Genomic DNA, 18,067 nt, shown 5'->3' on the forward strand with positions numbered 1-18,067 from the left:
GGCCAGCGGCTCTACCACAACTCGAGGTTATTTCAGGAAAGATAACGTGTGTGTATTTATGTGTGATGAAGTTCTGTGGCCAACCGTGCTAATCGGAAGGGTGCGGGGGAAGGACAACAAACTGAAGAAACATCGGAAGGAAGAGCGCTCCAGACGGCCGCAGAAGCGCATCTGAAAGTGCGCGCTGCGGAGACCGTGTTTTTTCGATGGGTAGCCAAAAATAATAATTTACAAAAATTATAATTTTATATATATATTTTTAAAGACTCTCGATGCCCTGCTCGATGAATGTCTCCCCAAGTCGTGTTGGCCGTGGCGTTGTTTTTTTTACCATACTTCACCAAGGTGGTTGAAGCGGGTGATTAAAGTGTGTGGGGGTGAGGGGTGTCCGGTAAGACTGCTTCAGATATCACTCGCTACTGATGTGAGCCAGGTCAGGGAATCGAACTCGGGCTGACCGACTTCTTAGCCCAGCGTGATAACCACCATGCCACCGCACCCCCTCGCATGCCGATACTCTTCGTACAAACGTCCGTATCTATACATCATTGATTTAGTCTTGACCGTTTTAACTTCGTCATTAGCATCGAAATATGAAAATGCACCACTAAACAAACTAATGGCTTAATGACTTGCGAAATTAAAATAAATAATTGTCCCCACATTAGATAATTATAAAGATAAATGAATACTTGTGAATACCAATTTTCATTGTAATAGTTTAATGTACCTTATGTGATAATAATAATAATAAAACTCGGTTTTCTATAGCACAATTTCTTCAGAGCATCAAAGCGCTTTATGTAAAATATTAAGTTATGGACAAAGCCCGTTGTACAAACAGGTGAGTTTGTACATCTGTGAAAAAAAGACCTTCAAAGCTAATCGGATTCCTCCAGTCTGAACCAAGATTCTCATTCCGATAGAGATTCTGCTCCCGCGTTTCAAGAGGCGATGATTTGAAGAAAGTGCAACGGACTCAAAGATTCCCTAAGTGGATCGAGGAAGGGGATATCCACAATCGCGGAGCCTGGCTGCAAACAACGAGCTCTCCGTCTCCCAGAGAACCGCTCTTTCGTTGTGTTTACTACCATCCAGCTATCCAAATACATCTACAATAGAAACCAATAATCATCAATTGCATCCTTTTGTCAATCCACTGCCGATTGAAGGCCTATCCATGCCACCTCAGTAGTGGTGGGGGGGGGGGGGGTGTTTGACCATACCTCACCAAGCTGGTCACATCAGTTCTGGCGTGCATCAGTCGTGATATCTGAACCAATCTTGCCCACCGCCGCTCTCCCCTGCTCTGCCCCATTCCATCAACAGTGGTTGTTAGCACGCTGCATTACAATTATATATACTTGAGGGTGGACTGGTGACGCAGTGGTTAACACGCTGCATTATTATTAGAAACTTGAGGGTGGAGTGGTGGAGCAGTGGTTAACAAGCTGCATTATTATTAGAAACTTGAGGGCGGAGTGGTGGCGCAGTGGTTAGCACACTGCGTTGTTATTATTATATACTTGAGGGTGGAGCCGTGGTGGAGTGGTTCGCACGCTCCGTTATGAACCTGATAACCTGAGTTTGATTCCAGGCCGTGGCTAACATTTGTGGCAAATGATAACTGAACCGGGCCTAGGCTCTACCCCTTTCCATCAACAAATACTGACCAGCTTGGTGAAGTATGGTCAAACATCCCCTCACAAATGAAAGAGCATGGATAGGCCTTTAATCAGCAGTGTATTGACAGAGGGATGTAATCGATTAATTCCTGTTGTAGGTGCATTTGGACAGCTGGATGGTAGTAAACGCAACCGAACTCTGCCTAAGAGTCACAGCTTCAAATGCGACCTGAGGCCTCTGTCAACCGAACTGTGGCAACCGTAAAAATGCGCACAACATGTCGCGCGAGTGCGAAATCTCCCATTGCATTATGGGGCTGCGCTGAGCACACCGACACAAGCGAGAAGTTTGCTGGCTCAAAACAATACTCCACGCTCAAAATAACACGCACAATACACGCTCGGCCACCCACTTCACTCTTGAGAACCCGGTTTAATCACAAACGGGTGGAATTTAGCTTCAAGCGCAGAACCTCGGCTCGGCGCTAAAACGGATGAAGGCCAGCGGATGAGATGAACGCTGGAGAGGCATGCGATGGAGAGGTACATGGGCACCGAGAGAATGGTAACCGTGGAGATGGAGCAATGAAATCAGCTCAGGTGCAAAAGCTGCATCGTGAGAACGTGAGAGCTGTTGATGGCTTGGCGAGGCCTTCATTCAGCAGCGGAGAGATGATGGGTGATGATGATGATGATATCCTTGGTATGCCGTTGGGGCAATTGATGTTACGGGAGCACGTAAGAAGGCAGGCACGGCGCACGTGCGGTTGGTGTGGTCAGCACCGTGCCTGGCTGTGTTGGCAATCATCTAAACCGGTCCTCGGTCAACGAGGACCAGCGTGTTGTGCAATTATCAGCGCTGGGGAGCAAAAAATGTGGATGGAAGATAAAAAAAAACGTGCACAAAGATCCCCTGTTTCACCTTTAACAGACCATTGGAGCAAGTGCTGTTATTGAGTAGCAACTACGAAGGCTGGCACGGCACACAACTGGGTGAGTGGCCAGCACCATGCAGGCCACCTTGTCTCCCCAATGTCCATGTTGCACGAGGTACTCATTTGAGGCTGAGTCGACCTCGGGAAGGCCCAGGACCCGTTCAGACATTCATGAGCGGTGTTGGCCATGAGCGGGAATCAAACTCGGGTCGCCGGCTTCGTAGCGCAACGCGCTAACCGCTGCGCCACCCCTCTCTCCGCACGGACACACGGACGTACATGCCCACACCGATTCAGCATGCGCCTCTGCTCTCGTCTCTTAACGTACTCCGCGCAGCGCTTGCCAACGTTCGACATGCAAAGCGGCGGTGACACGCAGGTGACAGGCGACGGGAGAGAAAATAATAGATTCCCATTAAAATTAAAAACGACAACACGTGCGGTCCACTGGGTCGCCGGCAAGCGCAGGGGAACGGGGCTGGAGGAGGGAGACAGGCGTCGTGACGGAGCGAGTCGTTTCAAATTTTGCCGTGAGCCACGGGAGGGGGGGGGGGGGCTCTCGTCTTACCGTCTCGTGTCGGGGGGGGAAGGGGGGAAGGGGGTTAGGGGGGGAGGGAGGCACGTGGGGGTGGTGGGCACGTGGGGAACAAACCCACGGGCGGCAACGTGAGCGAAATACCGAACTCGTGGGACATCGCATCAACCACACAAAAAATAAATAAACCCATGACGCCGGTTCCATCCGCGCCGTCACTTTCGCTTAAAGCGACGGCGGCAAACAGCAGAAGCGTGTCCGTGCGCGAATTGCCAATTTTTTTTCCCCTTTTCTCGCGGAGCGCGCCCGCCCGCCCGCCCGCACCGCACAGACACGGGCGGATGGAAGTGTGAAACTTTTAACAGAGTCCGTAATCGAAAAAAAAAGCGCAGCCATAGTGGAAAGAGACGGGGCGAATGCGACACGTGGATTTGACATGCCCGCCGCGATCAAGGTCAGGTGGTCTCGCGCCCCCACCCACCCACACCCAGGCGGTTTGGCGTCAGCTGCCCCCTTATCTCTGCTGACGAAGCCCTCGTACGTGTTATCCGTTATCTGATTCGCGGGACGCGCCTGGATAATTGACTGGCATCTGCGTGTTCCCAAGAGGCGGCGCAACGGGCAGACGCTCGCCCCCGATCCATCGATCAATCGATGGACTTAATTTTGGAGCTGGATGGGAGCTCATTGAGATTAAAGTCTACCCTTACAAAAAGCGGAGAGACTTCGAGTAAAGTCCAAGGGCAACATTATTTTTTATTAATTTAAAAAGGTAAAAGTGCAGCCCTGCAATGACTCTCTCGTTCACGAAGAGTCCTCCTCGACCGAGACGGTTTCCGCCTACTCTTTCCAAGCAGACGAGGCGTCTTTGAGGAGGTGCGAGTTCCCCACTCCTAACCCCACCACGCCCACCCTGCCGATCCACTTACCATGGCGTACCCATTTATTACTTATGGATGGACAGAAGCTCGGGGGTGGTGGGAGTCGAGGGGGCGGGGGGAGTTTAAGAAACTTGCACCATTGTTTCAACTGGGAGATCAAATCAACCTGGGAACCTCCGGGTTGCAAGTCCAGCATGCATCGGATTACACCGCTGTGGTCCAAAAATAAACGCGACCCGTCCACATATTCAGCGCAGTAAAACCACAAGGGAAAGAAAAAATTTATCGAACTGAACTTTAAAAGACGCGGAATGATGGAACACGTTGCTAATAAGTAACACCATTTCAGAAGCACGAAAAAAGATGTATGCAATGCGCCACAAAATAAGATTTAAACGGATGAAGTACGTTCGCTCGTAAATTTAAGGCTCAACAAATGTAATTAATGGCCGCATGTGCCGGTTCCATTTTGGGGATTTGGAGCCACTGTCACGCGCAGTTGGCAGGATGACTTGTTTCCAAACGACTCCCAAACGTGATTGCCAATTAGTGCGTCTCACCTGAAAACACGGAGCGTGTTTCCCAACCCCTGCCCCTCGCGTCCCCCCGTATTCCGGCAGGTCGGGGCAAGAATTTCCAGCCGTGAGAAATAATCGGCGCTGCCGCTTCATTATCTTTAGGCAGTAGCAGCAGCACCAATACAAAAATAAAGACGCCCCATCGACGACTTAACGAGCGCACTTGCTGACATCAGCAACCTCTTTGTAACGAGGTTTATTGCCGACGCGAAGAGACCGGCGAGCGCGCCGATGCTCGTGCCCAAATGATGAGTGTGGCGGTGTCGGTGGAGGAGGTTCATTGGCTCTGAGTTACGTGGGCGACCAGACACGCTCATTAAGCGAAATTGTTTAGTCGCGACACTTCCTCGCCCATTACGCAAACCACGAGCACAGCTTCTGCCGACTCCCCACTGTGAAATTTTTAACTCTATCAGGTTTTTTTTTTATTTTCTTTTCATGGAGTTGGCCCGGGTGGCTCAGGACTCAGAGACGCTGAGATGCCACTGCTGAGAGTTCGAATCTGGGTTCCAGCCCCCAACCGTTATTCAACTGGGTTCTAAAAGGCAGTGAGTTGATACTCTCAGCCCGGTCACCGGTGACTCAAATAGAGATCCATAGACTCACATAGAGACCCATAGACTCACAAAGAGATACATATAATCACATAGAGATCCATAGACTCACATAGAGACCCAAAGACTCACATAGAGATACAAAGATTCACACAGAAAGCCATAAGCTCACACAGTGAGTTGTAGTTCAACCGGGTTTTCAAATGTAGCAAGTCGAGGGTTTCAGTCTGGTTACCAATGACTGCACAAAAAAATCCCATCGTATTAAGTTCAGTATTTTCACTTAATTCGATTAAATTCCATCTACGAGAACGAAACAAAAACTTTGGCTTAATTGACACGCACCTAAAACTTCTGAAGCGAGTTCAGAAGTAGTTCTGTCATCTCCGCTTCCACAGCTGTTCCTCTAAAACAGCGCGGTGCCCTACCAACTGCAAGAGTTATGCACGTTGATGCTGGCACCTCACGACAAGACACTGACGGCACAATCGGAATTTAATTGGGGAGAGAATGAAAGCCAAAACATGTTTTCTGAATAAAAAAAACATCAAATTTAAGATTTGTTTAAAAAAATATTTCGACCAGTTCCCTATCCCTGTATCATGTAAAGCCCGTACCGATACTCGCTGTTTATATCGAGACCTATGTAACCATTCTTGTGGAACTAAGATCTCCGCTGTATGACATCTGTACCATCGCAGGACGTCCACGAAACAGAGCCTAGCATGTCACTGGGCTCTTTCCGCTGCAATTAATCAAATAAAATGTTAAAGTGGTGGTCATTTTAGGACAAATAAGACAAATAAGACCACGTGATTTAAATGGAAACCTCCCTCCTGGCAAGACATGGCGGAAAAGGGATAGTGACCGGCGGTCAAGACTAACGATGGAGTGGCAGCCAAAGGATAAAAAACGCCCGGGGCTGGCGTCGACCTCCACTGCAGAGACAGAGCGATGAGATGAGCTGGTGTGCAATCGCCACATTGATTGATGCGTCGCAAGACTGTGATCGACGGCGGTTGGTTTGGGGAGGACTTCATCCAACAGTGGAATAATCACGGCCACAGGAGCTGTGCACTTTTAAATCGAAGTTGCAAACCTAATTTCTTTAGAACTGTTTTTTTATGTTTAAGTTTGTTGTTCTTCCCTCCCGCACCTCCGATTTGCACGGGTGGCTGCGTACGGTGCGAAAGAAGTTCAACGTACATACAACATACACAATATGCATGCTGAAGATGCATGGGGTTAAAACAGCAGCGACTAAACTTGTCTCACCTGGTGGAGCTACTGTTGTTAAAAGGAGGACTTTCCCTACTTCTGCTCTCAAACGCGATTGTTAAGTGCATTCTGTTCAGCCAGGCGAGAACTCAAGAGACCAGGATGGGAATCTGATTTGCAAGATTGACTTGGACCTGGGGACATTAGTCTACCTCCAGCGGGGCGATGATTGTTGCTGTGTTTAATCCCGATTGAGTGATTTGCGAGGACCTTTCAAATTTGGCAAATTATCAAATTATGTCATGGGACCTTTAAACTATTTTTTTCCCATGTAAGGGCCCACTGAGCTTCATAGTTCTTTGTCAGAAGCGACCTGACCCAAAATTATAGCTCAACGAGGTGGCTTATCATGTGGAAATGTATATCAGCCGAATACTCTAAATGCATGTCTCTAAATTTGGAGGGAAAAATCGGAGGACCTGGAGAAAAATCCACGCGGCCACGGAGAGAGACACACAAAACTCCAAGTATACAGCGGGTGTCAGGGTCGGGATCGAGCACACGACCTCCTGCATACCAGATGAGGGAGTTAACATCTCTCCACTTCGAGCGAAGCGGACGGCACGTGGTAACATTATGGTTTTTCCATGCGCAGTATTAATTGGGGTGGCCCGCTAGAGCCAAACCGTGGCCGCAGCGACTGCCCCACCGTAAGGCCACGTCACCGCCGCACTGCATCAAGGCTCCTCCTCGCTCTATTGGCTCGCGTTGGCAAAACGACAGAACTCGAAGAGGCCAGGATGGTAGTCTTATTTGTAAGAGTAACTCAGATATGGGGGGGGCATCAGTCCGCACCTCCGATCGGCATGGTCGGCTACATACAGTTGAGACAGGAGTTCAACGTACGCATTGGCAAGCGATCGACTGTGGCTCCCAAAAAATAAGGGTTTTAATGAAATTTTCATTTATCGGGATATGCATTTACCCAAGCCTGTAAAAAGGCGGAGGTTATAACCACACATTTACCGTGCTTTTCAAGCGTCACCGCTGATAAGATACAAGACCTGGCGGGGGCTGTAAAACTTTCTCCCCACCCCTCTCCCCCCTATCCCTCACCCCCCACCAACCCGCAATTCCTTTAAAAATAAAAACGCGTAATTTTTTTCTTTACATTTATACTGCCTTGTTTTCACTCGTGTACAACATTTGCTTGAGACTATTTTTGTAACTATTATTTCTAACTATTTCCGTGCAGGGACCGGCTCATCCTCTAACATACAATTAAATGTATCCGTGTGGCTATTTAAATCCTCTTTTCTGAGGTCCAAACAAATCAAGTGGCCAGCAACGAATATCACTGTTAAAATTGTACGAGATAGGAGTTAAAACACGTTTCTTCATTTGAGCGAGGTTATTAACTCGCGGGGAGCAGAGGGGGAGGGGAGGGAAATATGGGAGGGAATTCCACAGTGGAGCAGTGTGAGTGATGAAGCGGAAAACTACGTGGTGTGGCCTGAAGTGTGGCGAGTGGGTGGGTGAATGGGTGAGAGAGAGGATGAGTCAGTGGGTGAGTGGGTGAGTGAGTGGGTGGGTGAATTGGTGAGTGGGTGGGTGAATGGGTGAGTGGATGGGTGAGTGGATGAGTGAGTAGATGAGTGAGTGGGTGAATGAGCGAATGAGTGGGTGGGTGAGTGAGTGCGTGAGTGGGTGAGTGAGTGGGTGGGTGAATGGGTGAGTCAGTGGATGAGTCAGTGGGTGAGTGAATGACTAAATGGGTGAATGAGCCAATGAGTAGGTGGGTGAGTGAGTGGGTGAGGGAGTGGCTGGGTGGGTGAGCTGTTTCGACCTGCAGTGTGGCTAGTGGGTGAGTTGAACGAATGAGTGGGTGGGTGAGTGAGCGTGTTGTATGTACGTATGCTGAACTTATTTCGCACCGTGCGTAGCCAACCGTGCTAATTGGAGGTGTTGTTATGACCGGCAGCGCGGCCGTTGAACCCATTGTGAATGAGAGCGAGTTTCGTAGACCGAGTCCCCAACGACGCGAGGTGGAGGAATCAATGAGTGAAGCTCCAGGGAAAAAAAGTAACCATGGTAGCAGCGAGAGAAGAGTGATGAGAAGCCGACTGACAGCCGCTGGTGAGCGAGTGACCGCAGTTAATCGGTGGGCGCTGCATCGTCAATCAACCTGACGGTTTTACGTCGAATTTAGTAAATACATACATTCCTCAAACTCTCGCCATGCCCTCCCCCGCTTTCCATCGGAGCTTCTTCTTCATCTCTAAGTATTTGTGCTGTTACCAAAGGAGCAGGGAGGTGGTGATGGGGGGGGGGGGGTAATGCAGCCTTTCTAACTCGAGGTAATTGCAGGGAAGATAAAATGACAATGTAAAGACTTTCCCGATGCACCGCTGCTCGACAAAGCCCTGCCCATGCCATGTTGGGCAGGGCATTGATTTGACCATACTTCACCACAGTGGTTCGAGCGGATTGTTAGAGTTGGTGGGGGGGGGGGGAGCAAATACTGTAGTTGGCCACCTTTTCCCCACCACATTTTTTTCTTAGATGGCCATCCCATGCTATCGACCTTTTTTTTTGCGATTTAAAATAATAATATGTCACACTAATTATTATAATGCACAGCCCTTTTATCAACCCACTGGTGCATGATGGCCTGCTGCCATAACCTGTTGGTCATCCATTCGTGGGGGTTGGTAACGATTATAACTTCTGCACACTGGCTAGCGTGCATTGGTGGGGGTGGAGGGCCGGGCTCCAGGCATCGCTCGCCACCGATGTCCACCGTGGCTCGGAGTCGAGACCGCAGCGGTGTAAAATCGCTGCGCCGCCACTCCACCTCACAAATGATCACTGTGCTCTCCCGTTACAAGACGCGCGATATTTTCACCGGTGCCTTACAAAATGCATCTTATAATCCGGTAGGTGAGTGACCGTGCAACGGCAGTGTTGTGGTTAGCGCTGCAAACCCGGTGGACCCCGGTTTGGATTCCCGCTCACGGTCGACGCAAGTGACGATTATCTGAACTGCTCCTGGGCCTCCATCTCGGTCGACTCAGTCTCACATGATTACCTGCACTGGGGCGTGGTGCTGGCCACCCATCCCCTCGTGTGAGGTGCCGGCCTTCATAGGTGCTCGCTGACAGCCCTTGCCCCAACAGTCCGTTAAGGCTCCACAGGGGATCTTTGTCTGTGTGTGTGCGTGAAACGTTATTGACACTAGAGAATATGGTAATAACTGAACTATTTCTGCCTTAAGTACTTTTGACAGAAAAAAAAATGTTTTCTCCCTCTGTATTTTTTTAGCTGGGTGCGCCACTGGCAATCGCCAATTGTGCCAAGCGGATTAGCGGGTCACAGGGCCCGGGGGATTTCCAGACCAGTGACTCCAGAATTCATTTTCATAGAGTTAAGCGCCGAGTCTTCCGGCCACTGCCAAATTCACAACGACAAAAACACCCCCCCCCTCCCTCTCTAAGTCGGTATTGTGTGGGCTGACCTCCGTCTTGTCACCCATTGCTCAGCGGCACCCAACCCAGAGTGTTTGTAAAGACCACTGCCTGAAAATACTTTTAGTGCCCGTAAGTCATTAAAACAGAGTTACGCAAACAACTCCCTTATCCCTGTGAGAAGGGACGCGCCTCTCTATTTTTATTTTACCATTTTTTTTATTTTACCAGCTAAGGTCCGCTGAACTATGTAGCTTTTATCAGAGGCGACCTGGCCTTCACAAATGATAGCTCAACGGAGTGGCTTTTCAAGTGGATAGCAGCCAAATACTCTAAATATAGAGGGAAAAACCGGAGGTCCAGGAGAAAAATCCACTCGACCACCGGGAGTGCGAGAGACACGCAAACCCCAAAGATTGAACTCACGACCTCCTAAATACCGGGCGAGGTATTATGGGACCTCCTTTGCCAGTGCCAAAATATGAGAATAGGTTTTCCCCTTTTTTCTGTCAACAAAACAAGTGTTAAGATATTAAAACACCAAACTGAAACCTTTTACAAGGAATAATGTCTGCATTAACTACAATACTTGTGGTCAGAATGCAAACAAGAAAGGGGGAAACTTATTGTCATATTTTGGTACTTCCAAAGGAGGTCCCATGATGGAGCTGCTGACCCCGAGCTCTCATTACTCTGATAGTGGCATTGTCTTTGTGCTGTGTACACATTTTGGCGTCCTCTGGTCTAACACCGTTTGGGACTAGGCTCAAAAGAAAGATGTCTCTGGTGTGGATCAATCAGTTTCAAAGACAATGCAAATATTATCAGAGTATGTTTTTTTTATATTATATTGCTAGGTAAGGCCCCCTGAGTTATATAGCATTTTTTTTCAGAAGCGACCTGGCTATCACAAATGATAGCTCAACGAAGTGGCTCATCATGTGGAAATGTATAGCAGTCAGATACTCTGAACGCATGTTGAATCGAAATTTTGGAGGGGGAAAAAAATTGGAGGGCCCGGAGGAGAAATCCGCACGAGCACGGGGAGAGACAGACACGCAGACTGCAAATATGCAGGAGGCATCAGGGTCGGGATCGAATCCACGACCTCCTGTGTACCAGGCGAGGTAGTTAACATCTCCTAGCCACCACGGCTGAAGCCACTGCAGCGGTGCCATGTTGATGATGATAATCATAACCCACCCAAGTTGTTCATAAACGCACCGGCAGTAAATAGTTTACCACAGTTGCCATTCATACAGTTAAACAAACACTGCCTTACGCCCTGAAATATAAAATACTGTAAAGATAATACTGTACGAAAGAAGTTATTTAATCAGTGGGCCCTACCTGCCTGAGAATGTGCTTCTGCAACACGGTCATTAGCAACAACAACAACGACGATAAAGGAGTGAGACGCGGGAAATGTGCACTTAAGCCGACTTATGCAAGCTTCGAGGAATTTACGCCGAGACACAGAACGAGGAGCACGTGCACAAGTTCAACGTGACCTTCCAATCTGCGGGGGAAAAAAAAAAAAACATATATATAGAGAGAAGCACGGCTCGGGCACGACACTTCACGGCTAAAAGGTACGAAGGCCGACGGTTAAGAATAGGGACGGAGTGGCAGCAACGGCACAGCAATGCGAGAAAATCGTCTGCGGTGGAGATGGAGCGAAGGAATCAATCAACGTGCGGTAGTTGGCTACGTACGCTGTGAAGGAGTTTCAACATACAAAGTGCGGGTTCTAGATGGACGGTTGCATTGTTGCATCGCAGTATCATGAAGGATGGCGGCAACTGGTGGAGGGGGGGGGGGGCTTCATCTAGCAGTGGATTGGTCAAGGCTAACGATGATGAAGATGATAATAAGTTCATTTATTTGTCAAACGCCAGTCATACTTGAGAGACGATGTCGCGAGGCCGAGAGGCCTGCGGCGATGCTCGAGCGGAGAGGCGCCGGTGATGCGTCCTGGTGTAGGGTAACGAGCCGAAGTTTCGGACAAATCTAGTTACGATACTCCTCGCTAAAAGGAGCGAGGTGACGAGGCTACCGTGTGAAACACTTTGGGCGTTCTGAATTCTTGCTCCCAAACCGCCCACGCTTGGGGCTGCAGCGACGCAAAAAAAAAGACTCTGAACAATGATAACGACAGCGGTGAAAATGGCTGGTCGTGAGCAAGCTGAACTCCGATGAGGCCCAATAATGCCGCGACCCACGATTCCAGCGGCCAGCCCGTTACCTGCGCAAAACGGACCGGCCAGGGCTGCGTGGGCAGCTCGGATGTTTCGGTGGCTCGCACACAGAGCGTCGTGAAACTCGCTCGGGCGTCAAAGAGCGGCCGTCGTACCCCCGGCTCCCCCGGGAGAAGGCGATACGGCGAGTGTGGACTCATCTTCCATCTGTTTCAATCTGTACGGGGGGAAAGAGAAAGATCGAGTACTTGTCCCACCCCCACCTTGGCATCGCACGCGTGTGGGTTTTCCCCAGGTGCTCCGGTATTTCGGGGACGGTTGTGTAGTGAACGCTGATCACGAATCAGTTGAAAATATCTTAAAATAAAATAAAAACACAATGTAGCGGGACCCCCTCCTGAAGCAACAAAAGAGTCCTTCGACTCAATGCGGCTTTCCGGCATTAATGCGTAATAATGGTTATCATTATAACTGAGAGCTGTAGATTGGCAAAGGAGGTTTGCTGACATTTACAGAGATCCGACCTCCAAGATGTCTCATGAGAATACATTTTCGCTCGCGGCGATTTTACTCCCTGACTGTTTTAACCCCATTACGTTTGACGAGCCGCGGGACTGCTGATGAAGCTCATGACGAGGATGTTGCCATCATCGTTGCACGCACATGTTGCCGGCTGGCGATGCATAATGCTGATGATGACGACGCTGATGGATGTAGGGAAGGAGAGGCAGACGAGGTATTGTTTGTGTACGAGCCCCAATGAGTGTTTTTGTTGGCTTCAAAGCAGAGCTCTGTTTATTAATGACGATTTTCATATATATAAAATAAACGCCTTAATTTTTTTTAAACAACGGTTTTATTAACAACTTCGTTTAATTCACGGTCGAGAAGTACGTCAATGATGCGGCCCTTGCTCCCACATCAACGATTCCCACATCAACGCTTACTTGAATTAATAAATGGCTTGCGTAACTCGCTGAGACGGAGCAGGCGCGCCTGAGACACGTGGCGCCTGCTTCTTGGGCAAGGCGATTGCAGAGTTTTGGGACCGCGGCGCTTTTGACCTACACAAATTAATATTTAATTTAATAATAGGGTTTTTCCCCTTTTTCTGGCAACAAAACTGAAACCTTTTTTTTACAAGGATTCATGTCTGCATTAACCACAATACCTGCAGCCAAAATGCAAACAAAAAACATACTAGGATAATATATGCATTGTCCCTGAAACTTATTGGTCCAAACCAAGGGACGGCTTTCTTTTGAGCCTCGACCCAATTGGTGCTCGACCAGATGACGCCGTCCATACAAAATGTAAATTGCTTTAAAAGAGCCAATTGATTAATTGATGCCGATTTTGGTACAGGCGTGCATTGTCACCGGATCTGAGTACGTGTGCAAAAGTTGGAATTGATTGGAGAACAGGAAGTAGACTAACTTGTGATTACAAGATTTTACCACGACAAACATAGGAGTCAAGTAAACCCGTTGAAAATAAAATTGTTTTCTGCTAACGTGAGCTTACCGTGGCCCCGTAGTTTTTTGCCCGATGCTCACATGGTCCTCTTAAAATCGGGTGACTCATATAATCTGACGTCCAATTTGAAAGAAAAAAAAAGACGAAACACAAATGTACGGAAATAAATCGATGGCGATTTTTTTCTTGTCATTTTAAAAGGAGAGAGAGATTATACGACAGGAGATGGAGAGACCAGAGTAGTTTTATGGAAGCGACACGCCATGTCACGCTGGAAACGAGTCTGACGATTCACAATTAAGGCGCCCGTGTGTGTGCGCAAGTGTTCAGTGACCTGTCCAAACAACCAGGACCCCGGCCATCTACCACGCGTCCCCCCTTCCACCCCCTTAACTGCCCTCCCTGCCCCCACACGGGGGCCCGCGGGAGAGGGACAGTGACTGGCATCACCACGAGCCCGGCAAACATCGCTGCCTCGTACCGCGCGACCTCGTTAGCAAACGCAGCTGGTGGCCGCGGCGGGCGTGGGTGACATTTCTCGGCCATCACCTGGGCTCGTGGTGGGAAGGTGGCGCGGCGAAAGGAGGGGGCGAGGGGTGGGGGGAGGGGTGGGGGGAGGGCGGTGTTAGGGGGGTTGTGACGTAGTGGCGGGGGGGGGATGATCGTAGAGGGGGGTGGAGAGGAGGTGAGGGTTGAGGGAACGTGGGGTGAGTGGGGGGTGAGTGGTGGTGAGTGGGAGGCTGGAGGGGAGGGGGGGGCCGGTTCGTGCCGGTTTTAGGGCGAGGGTAGCGGGGGTGTATTTGGCACAAAGAGGCTCGGAAATAAACGGGGGAGTGAAACATTTTTTTTTTCTCGAGCGAACGTCTCCTTGGAAGCAGAATTACTCGGCGTCGAGAGATTTAACGTCACCGGCAGAGAAGAGAAAGAAAAAGGGTTGTGCGCCTTTTAAACACATTTTCTAGTAAAAAAAAAAATATATTTAAGCTCGAGAACCCCTTTCTCACCCCGCTCCCTCCCCTCCCCCCCCCCCCCGGTGAGTGAAGAAAATCACAAAAGGATTCCAGTCTTTGAGAGAACAGAGAGAGAGAGAGAACACAGAGAGAGACTTAACGACCACCACGCGTTTCCCGTTACAGAAGCCGGGTCTCCTGTTTCTGCCGCGGCTTGAATGCCACCTCCGCAATCAAAGCCCGGAACAAAAGCTGGCGAAGAAGTCGTTTACGGGGTTGCCCGACGGCACAAATCACGCGCCCAGCCTGCTCCGTTGCAACACGGTGTGGTCCAGATGTCTTGTGACCGCCCTCCCCCATCATCATCATTATCATCATCGCACAATTGACCCCTAAAATGTTTCCTCCCCCCCCCCCTCCTCCCCCCTTTGAGATATTCCTTTATGTTTGAAACAAACCTTACTTACAAAAAATATATTAAGTTTTAGAGGATTCAATGGGGTGGGGGGGGGTGTCACAAGATATCTGGACCACCCGCGGATATTGGCCGCACAATCTAACATTCCCCTGTGTCGTTGCCTACACACCAAGTCGTGCCACGTCAGCTCAGGTGGTTGACTCATCCCAGTGAGTGGCTGGGAGAGAAAACACAGTTCACGACTCAGATGTGAAATTGTTCACTTCGTTTTGTCAGCTCGCAAAGAAGCCTTCGACTGGGAGTCAGGGAGATGTCTGCTGTTTGGTCAGTTTGTATTTTGCATTTCTGACAGTCGTAGGAAATTGGAGTGACCGGAGAAAACCCAACGAGTAGGCGGAGACAATGGTTTAAACAAAAAAAAACGAATCTTGCTGTTATATAGGAATTAATTCAGCAGCCGACTTGCTCCACTGTATCCTAGACGCCTGGCCGTCTCCCCCCACTCGCCCTCTCTCTCTACCCCCCAGGGGGCTACGAATCTTGGTGACCATCTCACCCAACTGGTTGCTCCATTCCGGCAGTGATCTAACACGTCCCGAGCACAACCGGTCACCGTAACACACGACCAACGAGAGCGCGTCCTTTGTGATCCACCTAATCTCCGCAAACGATAACGCTCTTTACTGAAAAAAAAACCGCACACCCGAGCGCGTTAGCGAGACAGCGAAACACGACAACCCAACTTTGTTTTCTCGCTCGCGTGCTCGCATCGACGGTGTGGCGAGCGTTACCGCCTCTAAGCTGCACAAAATTCGGGGACATATCATGGAACGAGGAACGAATCCCCTCTCCATGCCAGAAGGGGGGATAATCTTCCTGTAACTGAATCGCCTCGAGGGCTGTATTATTACCGTTACGCAACTGACAAACAAAAAAAAACAGACTTTGAATGATCCCGATTAAAACTTACAGAATCCCCCAGGAAGAGCAGCTACTTTAAATTGAAAAAAAAATCAACGGTACTTACTGCTTAAATAAAACTAAAAAAACACAGCACAGGTAGGTAGGAGATAACCCCTTGGTGTGGCCCTGCAAAACATGCAGGTGTCGACCGCAAACCTCACCTGCACGCCGCGCGTGGAACGAGGACAACGAGACGCGGCCCCTGGGACGAGGAGACGACGAAAGCTGAAGATTCGGGTCGCGGCAACTGGCCACGGCGTCCTTGGGGTGACTTCGGTGGAAGTGGGGAGAGGCGGGGGGGGTCACCTGCCAGGCAGGGCCTGGCGCTGTGACCCGCGGCGTGGCCGCAGGTGCACCGGTGGCGTCATCGCTTCTCCACGCACTCAGTAGCCCCTGCTGCTGTCCCTGCTGCTGTCCCTGCTGCTGCCCCTGCTGCTGCCCCTGCTGCTGTCGCTGCTTCTGTCCCTGCTGCTGCCGCCGCTGCTGCCGCCGCCACCGCCGCTGCTTCTGCTTCTACGAGGACAATGCAACGGGGCGAGCGGTCTCTGGGAGTGGAATCTCTTTTGTCTGCTGATGCTGATGCTGTTGTAGCTGCTGTAGCTGCTGTAGCTGCTGCTGGAAAGCGTTTCATTTGTGACGGCAGTGGCAGTGGCGGGGCGGTGGCGTGAGCGTCTCCGCTGACAGCAGCGTAGCGACGCGTCTTGTTTGCGCACCCGGGCCGGCGGAGTGAATCCGTGCCGGTCTGTACCGTCCCGCGGTGTCTTCTGGCTCGGTGTGCGTGGAGCGCGGGGGGCGTGGGGTGGAGAGTGGGGGCGGTGTGGAGAGAGAGGAGGAGGAGGAGGAGAGAGGCAGGGGTGGTGCCTCCTCCTGTGTGGTGGTGGTGGTGGTCGTGATGAGGTTGGGACGGCGGCGACGGTGGTGGGGTGGTGGCAGCGGTTGCTGGTGGTGACATAGGAGGTGGGTGAGGATTGCGCGATTTGTCAGGTGGTGGGGGTCGGTTAGGCACAAGTAGAGAAGGGGGGAGAAAAATACCCAACATGAGAACCTCCCCACCCACTCTCGCCAGCCACTCATCAAACTCTCACTCACCTCCTCTTCCCCCAACCTCTCCCTGCACTGCACCCTGCCCTATCCCTGCACGCTCCCCCACAGGGAGACACAGAGTCACCACCACTTCTGCTTTAGAACGGCTGGTGGTAACCTAGTTATGCTTGGAGTGAGAGACACACACACACACTTCGTATCTTGCTACAACCAACCCCCCCCAAAAAAAAACGATTCCAGCGGGATCCGTAAACGATGACAGAAGGAACTCATGAGAATAGAAAACTGAGTATAGTATTGTACCCGCTGGCCAGCGTTGAAAAAGCGGGGCATTGGGGGCTGAGGGCAGGTGAAGGTCAAACCAGGATCAGGCACAATCGCTGTGAACATATACCACGATCCGTTTGCCCGTCCGAGGACGAGTGTATTGCGGTAAATGTGAAACTTGCAAGGGAAAAGCAGACCGCGACGTGATATATTCATTGGGTCAATTCGTGTGCAATTTGTAAGGCCGCGGTAACACAGACCTATTTCATTTTAAGTTTATAATTTCTTATTCATCATGACGTCCTTTTTACTTTGATGTCTCAACAGCGTCACAGAGATCACGTGACGTGAGGGTTCTGCCTTTGTAGTGAGGGTTGTCAGTTGACGCCGAGGAGGGGGGAGGAGGCGCCCCGCCCCCATGTGGAGTGACGTCGCCAGCTAATTATTATTAATGGCGGGGGGCGGTGTCCATTTGGAAGATGTCACCTTACAATTATTATTAATGAGGGGGGGCTGGTCGACGTCGGGTGTCGTCACGCGCGGGACACACAGACATTCTTGGCTCATAGTATAGAACGTGCCGCCCTTCAATAGAGAGGCCAGCCGGTTCAATCTCCCGGCACGGCAGCTGAAACTGTGGCCCCACACTGCGGGGCCTTATTTCCCTTACCCCCCCCCCGCGTGCATTTCGTGTGGTTCCGTCGCACCGGAAAGGATCGCCGCCGATTATCTGCAACCCCTTCACCGGAATGTCTCTGTGGTGTTGTATCGGGCTCTGTCCAATCGCCGACATTAAATTATTACACCACTGCCGCCGCCGCCGCCGCCACCACCACCACAGATCTTGTTTCGCAGGTCCCGTGTGGTGGGCTAAAGTGTGGGTAACTCCCGCCTAATCCAAGATTTCTGAGCGGAGTGGAAGAGTAGGCCAAAAAAAACCCTCGATGGAGCTCTTTCTAGA

At 50.4% G+C, this 18,067-nt stretch overlaps 1 long non-coding RNA gene across 1 annotated transcript; it reads right to left on the reverse strand.

Moving 5' to 3' along the window:
- Positions 1 to 8,845: 8,845 nt before the first annotated feature.
- LOC116947532 (uncharacterized) lies at positions 8,846 to 17,109 on the reverse strand. The gene is made up of 2 exons (XR_004403684.2): positions 15,957 to 17,109; positions 8,846 to 12,205 (listed from the first exon to the last, which is right to left on the reverse strand). It is a non-coding gene; the product is annotated as an uncharacterized LOC116947532 (long non-coding RNA).
- Between the last annotated feature and the right edge of the window lie 958 nt (positions 17,110 to 18,067).

This window comes from Petromyzon marinus, chromosome 30 (genome assembly GCF_048934315.1).
Source record: "Petromyzon marinus isolate PM22_M1 ecotype Great Lakes invasive population chromosome 30, UKy_Petmar_22M1.pri1.0, whole genome shotgun sequence".
Taxonomy (NCBI): Eukaryota; Metazoa; Chordata; class Hyperoartia; order Petromyzontiformes; family Petromyzontidae; genus Petromyzon; species Petromyzon marinus.